This window comes from Acomys russatus, chromosome 6, assembly GCF_903995435.1.
Source record: "Acomys russatus chromosome 6, mAcoRus1.1, whole genome shotgun sequence".
Taxonomy (NCBI): Eukaryota; Metazoa; Chordata; class Mammalia; order Rodentia; family Muridae; genus Acomys; species Acomys russatus.
Genome location: NC_067142.1, coordinates 3,396,884 through 3,404,316, shown reverse-complemented (window position 1 = coordinate 3,404,316; position 7,433 = coordinate 3,396,884). Strand labels below are relative to the sequence as shown.

The window sequence follows — 7,433 nt, the reverse complement described above, 5'->3', positions numbered from 1 at the left end:
GGACTGACTTTCACAGGATCTCTGGTGCCCCATATTTGGCCATGTCCCTTTGTTGGGGAGGCCCCATGGCACTCGGAGGAAGGATAGCGGACTAACAAGAAGAGACTTGATACCAAGCACCATATTCTGGGGGAGGAGGTCCCCCTCAGCCACAGTCATAGGGAAGGGGGATTGGGATGAATTGGGAGGGAGGGAGGAATGGGAGGATGCATGGGATGGGATAGAAAATGAGATGTAATATGAATTATTTTATTTTTCAATAAAAAGAAAAATTACCTTCATAATGTTGGCATGTATGTGAGTCTGTGGTTTATTGTCTTGATTGATTATTGTTGCAGGAGGGTCCAGATCACTGTGAGTGATGTCATACCTGCTGAGGTGGGCTTGAATGGTAAAAGAATTCAGGCTTACACAGAAGAAAATAACACTAATCTGCTTTGCTTCATGGTCTTTGCATCCTGCTTCTAGGTCCTGCCCTGCTTGAGTTCTCACCCTCCCTTCCCTGACTATGACTGTGATGTGAAAATGTAAGCTAAATAAATTCCTTCTTCCCCTGGATTTTTTGGTTATGTTGTTTTATCACAGAAATGGAAACAGCTGGGCTATGTCTACTTATACAAAGCAAGGTCATCTGCTTATCTACAATGCGGCATGCTCTACTGATTCTGGTGGAGATTAAACATTATTTATAATTTAGTACATGCCATCTTTACAACCACCTTTGATTCTACACTTGTAAGAAATTTTGGAAATTGTGAACCAATAAATTTCAGAGATTAATACTTCAAAAGAATTACTATATCTCTAAAAATAGAATTATACTTCATTTATTGATTTCTTACAACTTCATAAACACATGTTTTTTGTGGATTGACCTATCTGCTGATGACCTATGTTGTCTAATATTAAATTTAAGGAAACAAGATAAATTCATTAATTTTTTGAGTCCTTTTTCAGAGTAATATAAGGGTCATTTTTATTTCTGCTCTTTCTCTTGCTGAGAAAGAAAATTTCCACAATTGTATAAAATACAGTTTTAATTGGATTTAAAGAAGAAAATAGCTTTAGTTTCTTGCTCCATTTCTTTATTATAGAAGTTAATTTAAAAAGCAATAGTATTTTGGAAATTTGCCCTTTGTCATATGTAGGATTGGTGAAGATCTTTTTACAGTCTGTAGGCTGCCATTTTGTTATGTTGACAGTGTCCTTTGTCTTACAGAAGCTTTTGCGTTTCATGAGGTCCCATTTGTTAATTGTTAATGTTAGAGACTGAGCTACTAGTGTTCTGTCCAGGAAGTTGTCTCATTTGCGAAGGTTCTTTCCCACTTTTGATTCTAACACATTTGGTGTGTCTGGTTTTATGTTAAGATCTTTAATCCCCTTGGACTTTAGTTTTGTTCAGGGTGATAAATATGGATCTATTTGCATTTTTCTACATGTAGACATCCAGTTAGACCACCACTATTTCTTGAAGATGCTATCTTTTTTCCATTGTTTAGATTTGGCTTACTTGTGTGAAATCAAGTGTCTATAGGTATGTGGGTTTATTTTTCAGTCTTTGATTTGATTCCATTGATCAACCTGTCTATTTGTATGCCAATACTAAGATTTTAAAATTACTGTTGCTCTATAGTACACTTTGAGATCCTGGATTGAGATTCCTCCAGATGATTTTTTATTGTACAGGATTGTTTTGGCTATTCTGAGTTTTTGTTTTTCTATATGAAGCTGAGAATTGAAATTTCAATGTATGTAAAGAATTATGTAGCTATTATGATAGGGATTGCATTGAATCTGTAGGTTGCCTTTGGTAAGGTGGCCATTTTTACTATGTTGATCCATAAGCAAGGGAGATATTTATATCTTCTTTTTTTGTTTCAGAATATGAAAGTTTATTACTGTATTTGCATTGTCAAAATTTATGATCTTGGTCTTTCCTTCTTGCCTTGTACAAGGCCAAAAGAGGCACATTGGCTACTTTAACAACCTTAAATCAGACTCCAGGAATATGACCTACAGCATGACCTTTTCGACCAAATCCAACAACCAGAACATCATTGTTTTCCTCAAGCAACCATTATTGGGCACAAATGCTGTGATCTTCTTGCTGTTCTTGATGAGATGCACCCTCACACACTTCTGGATAGCAGAATTTGGCTGCTTGGCTTCAATCTCCACTTTTTCCAGCACAATTCTCTTGGCATGAGAGGCACCTCCAAAAGGATTGGCCTTCAAGGCTGTGCCAAAGTGGGCTTTCTTGTATTGCTTATCATGCCATTTCTAGTCACATCAGTGACTGTGGAGCTTTCTGGCAGTATGAAGACCATGGGCACTTGTCCATCTTGCCAGCACCATGGGCCCAAGAGAAAGAGATCCATCTTCTGATATCCTCTTCAATTTCTTTCTTCAGAAACCTGAAGTTTTTTTCTAACTAGTATTTCACTTTCTTGGTTAGAGTTATACCAAAATACCACCAAACCAAATTATCCAATTTTAAAATGGAGTATAGAGCTAAACACAGAATTCTTAACATAGGAACATTGAATGGCCATGATAAACTTAAAGAAATGCTCAGAGTTCTAAAATATCAGGAAATGCAAATAACAACAACTCTGAGAGTCCATCTATCACTTACCAGAATGGCTTACAAAAATGTTCAGATCACAGCACATGCTGGCAAGGATAAGGAGAAATTGGACCACTGTTCCATTACTGGTGAGAGTGCAAGCTTGTACAACCACTTTGGAAGGCAATCTGGCATTTTTTCAGATAATTTGGAACAGTGATATTGCAAGACCCAGTCACTCCACCATACACAAAGGACATTTGCTCTACTAGGTTCATAGCACATTCATTCATAATAGTTAGAATCAAGAAATAACCTACATGTTCTTCCACTGATTAATAAATGAAGAAACTATTGTATATTTACACAATGGAATGCTACTTAACTGTTAAAAACAAGGAAATCTTGATATTTGGAAGCAAATGGATGGAACTAGAAAACACCATTCTAACTGAGATGATCCAGACCCATAAACACAAACATGGTATATACTCACTCATAAGTGGATATTAGCCCAACACAGATGTCCTCTGAGAGACTCCACTCAGTGGGGGATCAGGGCAGAAGCTGAGACTCACACCCAAACACTGGGTAGAGTCCTTAGAATTGTATGGAAGAGTGGGGAGATGGAAAGTACCAGAGGACTCAAGAGTCTCACAAGGAGATCATGAAGGCCAGTGCACCTAGACACAGGAGGGTAGAATAAGGTGTTCCACAAACCAAGGACAATACAAGCAGAGAACCTAGAGCCCCTTTTCAGATAGAGCCAATGAATAGATCATTCTCCATGGTGGTGGGGGAAGCTAGGAATGCCTCTGACATGAACTCTTGTATCCCTGATTTAGTCAATTCCCCGTGGTGGCCAGTCCCAGGGGGCATAACGAGGAATAGCATGCAGGCTATCTAGATGAGTCCTGATAGACTGTGATCATATATTGAGGAAGAATCTCTCTTTCTGCGAGAGGACTAGGGGAGAGGAATAGAATGGAAGAGAAATGAAGGGAACTATAGTGAGAATGGGAAAATACAAGTGAGGTGATAACAATCAGGATGTAATGTGAATAAATTACAATTAATTTGTTTTATGAAAGTGAAAATGCCTGTGTTTTTTTGAACTTGCTACCAAGAAGAGATAAATTACTCATTTCATTGTATTAATAAACAATTAAAAAAGCTAAAGTAGTCTAAATTTTGAAAATCTTCATGAATCAGAATTAGTTTTCTGTACAAAACTATGAAGAACAGAGCAAAACAAGAGAAAGAGATAGTTTGCACATATGTTTATAGATGTATTTCTTTTTAAAAAATTTTTTTATTAATTTAGTCTTGTTACAACTCAATGTTTATCCCATCCCTTGTATCCTCCCATTCCTCCCTCCCCCCCCACCCATTTTCCCATTATTCCCCTTCCCTATGACTGTTCCTGAGGGGGATTACCTCCCCCTGTATATTCTCATAGGGTATCAAGTCTCTTCTTGGCAACCTGCTGTCCTTCCTCTGAGTGCCACCAGTTCTCCCCCTCCAGGGGACATGGTCAAATGTGAGGCACCAGAGTACTTGAGAAAGTCATATCACACTCTCCACTCAACTGTGGAGAATATTCTGTCCATTGGCTAGATCTGGGAAGGGGTTTAAAGGACAATACCTCCTGTATTGTCCTTGGCTAGTGCCTTAGTTTGAGTGGGACCCCTGGGCCTAAATCTGTCTATCATATTGTTCTGCTTGTAGGTTTCTAGGACCCTCTGTATCCTTTTATTTTGCTATTCTCCCATGCGTCTCTCATTTAGAGTCCCAATAGGATGTCCTCACCTCTGTCCCAGTTTCCTGGTAAGTGAAGGCTTTTGTGGGACATGCCCCTTGGGCTAGTATGCAGATATAAGTGAGTATATACCATTTGATTCTTTCTGCTTCTGGGTTAATTCACTCATTATGATCATTTCTAGCTCAATCCATTCATCCACAAATTTCGGGAATTCCTTGTTTTTAATAGCTGAGTAGTATTCCATAGTGTATATGTACCACAGTTTCTTTATCCACTCTTTTACTGAGGGACACTTAGGCTGTTTCCATGTTCTGGCTATTATGAATAAGGCTGCTATGAACATGGTTGAGCAAATTTTCTGGTTGTGTGCTGGAGCATCTACTGGGTATATTCCAAGGAGTGGAATAGCTGGGTCTTGAGGAAGCCCTATTCCCATTTTTCTGAGATAGCACCAGATAAATTTCCAAAGTGGCTGTACTAGTTTGCATTCTCACCCTCTATCCCCACATCCTCGCCAGCATGTGGCGTCGCTTGAGTTTTTGATCTTAGCCATTCTGATGGGTATAAGATGAAATCTCAGAGTTGTTTTGATTTGCATTTCCCTGATGACTAAGGAGGTTGAGCATTTCTTTAAGTGTTTCTCAGCCATTTGATACTCCTCTGTTGAGAATTCTCTGTTTAGTTCCAAGCCCCATTTCTCAATTGGGTTATTCGGTTTGGTGGTGTTTAATTTCTGGAGTTCTTTATATATTTTGTATATTAGATCTTTGTCAGATGTAGGGTTGGTGAAGATTTTTTCCCAGTCTGTAGGCTGTCACTTTGTTCTCTTGACAGTGTCTCCTGCCTTACAGAAGCTTCTCAGCCTCACGAGATCCCATTTATTAATGGTTGACATTAAGGCCTGGGCCGTTGGTGTTCTGTTCAGGAAGTTGTCTCGTGTGCCAATATGTTCCAGGCTCTTTCCCACTTTTTTCTCTAAGTGGCTTCGTGTCTCTGGTTTTATGTTGAGGTCTTTAATCCACTTGGATTTGTGTTTTGTGCAAGGTGACAAATATGGGTCCAGTTTCATTTTTTTACACATAGACCTCCAGTTAGACCAGCACCATTTGTTGAAGATGTTATCCTTTTTCCATCGAATGGATTTGGCTTCTTTGTCAAAAATCAAGTGACCATATGTGTGTGGATTCATATCTGGCTCTTCGATTCGATTCCACTGATCAACCAGCCTGTTGCTGTGCCAGTACCATGCTGTTTTAATTACTACTACTTTATAGTACAGTTTGAGATCAGGTATGGAGATCCCTCCAGAGCACCTTTTATTGTACAAGATTGTTTTAGCTATTCTGGGTTTTTTGTTTTTCCATATGAAGTTCAGAATTGAACTTTCAGTGTCTTTAAAAAATTGTGTAGTTATTTTGATAGGGATTGCATTGAATCTGTAGATTGCTTTTGGTAGGATGGCCATTTTTACTATGTTAATTCTCCCGATCCATGAGCAAGGAAGATCATGCCATCTTCTCAGGTCATCTTCAATCTCTTTCTTCCGAGTTTTGAAAATTTTTTTCATACAAGTCCTTCACTTGCTTAGTTAGGGTAACTCCTAGGTATTTTATATTGCTTGTGGCTAATGTGAAGGGTGTGGTTTTCCTAATTTTTTCCTCTGCAAGCTTGTCATTTGTGTATAGGAAGGATACAGACTTTTTTGAGTTAATTTTGTATCCAGCAAATTTGCTGAAGGTGTTTATCAGCCTTAGGAGTTCTCTGGTGGAGTTTTGAGGGTCACTTATGTACACTATCATATCATCTGCAAAGAGGGATAATTTGACTTTCTCCTTTCCCATTTGGATACCCTTGATCTCCTTTTGTTGTCTTATTGCTCTGGCTAGAACTTCGAGTACTATATTGAAGAGATATGGAGAGAGTGGGCAGCCTTGCCTTGTTCCCGATTTTAGAGGAATTTCCTTGAGTATCTCACCATTCACTTTGATTTTGGCTATTGGCTTGCTGTATATAGCCTTTATTATATTGAAGAAAGTGCCTTGTATCCCCGATCTCTCTAAAACTTTAAACATGAATGGGTGTTGAATTTTATCAAATGCTTTCTCTGCATCCAAGGAGATGATCATGTGGTTTTTTATTTTCAGTTTGTTTATATGGTGGATTACATTGATGGATTTCTGTTTATTAAACCATCCCTGCATGCCTGGAATGAAGCCTACTTGGTCATGATGAATGATATCTTTGATGTGTTCCTGTATTCGTTTTGCAAGTATTTTATTTAGTATTTTTGCATCTATGTTCATAAGAGAAATTGGTCTGAAATTCTCTTTCTTTGTTGAGTCTTTGTGAGGTTTAGGTATCAATGAGACTATGGCCTCATAGAATGAATTTGGTAATTTTCCATCCATTTCTATCTTTTGGAGTAGCTTGAAGAGTATCGGTATTAGCTCCCCTTGAAGGTCTGGTAGAATTCTGCACTGAAACCATCTGGCCCTGGGCTTTTTTTGGTTGGGAGACCATCGATGATTGCTTCTATTTCTGTAGGGGAAATGGGACTATTTAGCTTGTTTATCTGTTCTTCATTCAACTTTGGCAAGTGAAATTGATCAAGAAAATCATCCATTTCCCTTAGATTTTCAAATTTTGTGGTATATACCTTCAAAGTAGGATCTTATGATTCTTTGAATTTCTTTAGTGTCTGTTGTTATGTCTCCCTTTTCATTTCTGATTTTGTTGATTTCAATACTGTCTCTCTGCCTTTTAGTTAGTTTGGCTAATGGTCTTTCTATCTTGTTGATTTTCTCAAAGAGCCAGCTTTTGGTTTTGTTGATTCTTTGGACGGTTTTCTTAGTTTCTAATTTGTTAATTTCAGCCCTGAGTTTGATTATTTCCAGGTGTCTACTCCTTTTGGGTGTTTCTGCTTCTTTTTTTTCTAGGGCTTCCAGTTGTGTTGTTAAGATGCTTATGTGCGATGTTTCCAATTTCTTTTTAAAGGCACTTAGTGCTATGAATTTTCCTCTTAGCACTGCTTTCAATGTATCCCACAAATTTGGGTATGTTGTTTCTTCATTTTTATTGAATTTCAGAAAATCCTTGATTTCTTTC

General features: G+C 38.1%; 1 pseudogene; it reads right to left on the bottom strand.

The window, feature by feature from the left end:
* Positions 1-1,919: 1,919 nt before the first annotated feature.
* LOC127190901 (40S ribosomal protein S23-like) lies at positions 1,920-2,355 on the bottom strand (annotated as a pseudogene).
* Positions 2,356-7,433: the final 5,078 nt, after the last annotated feature.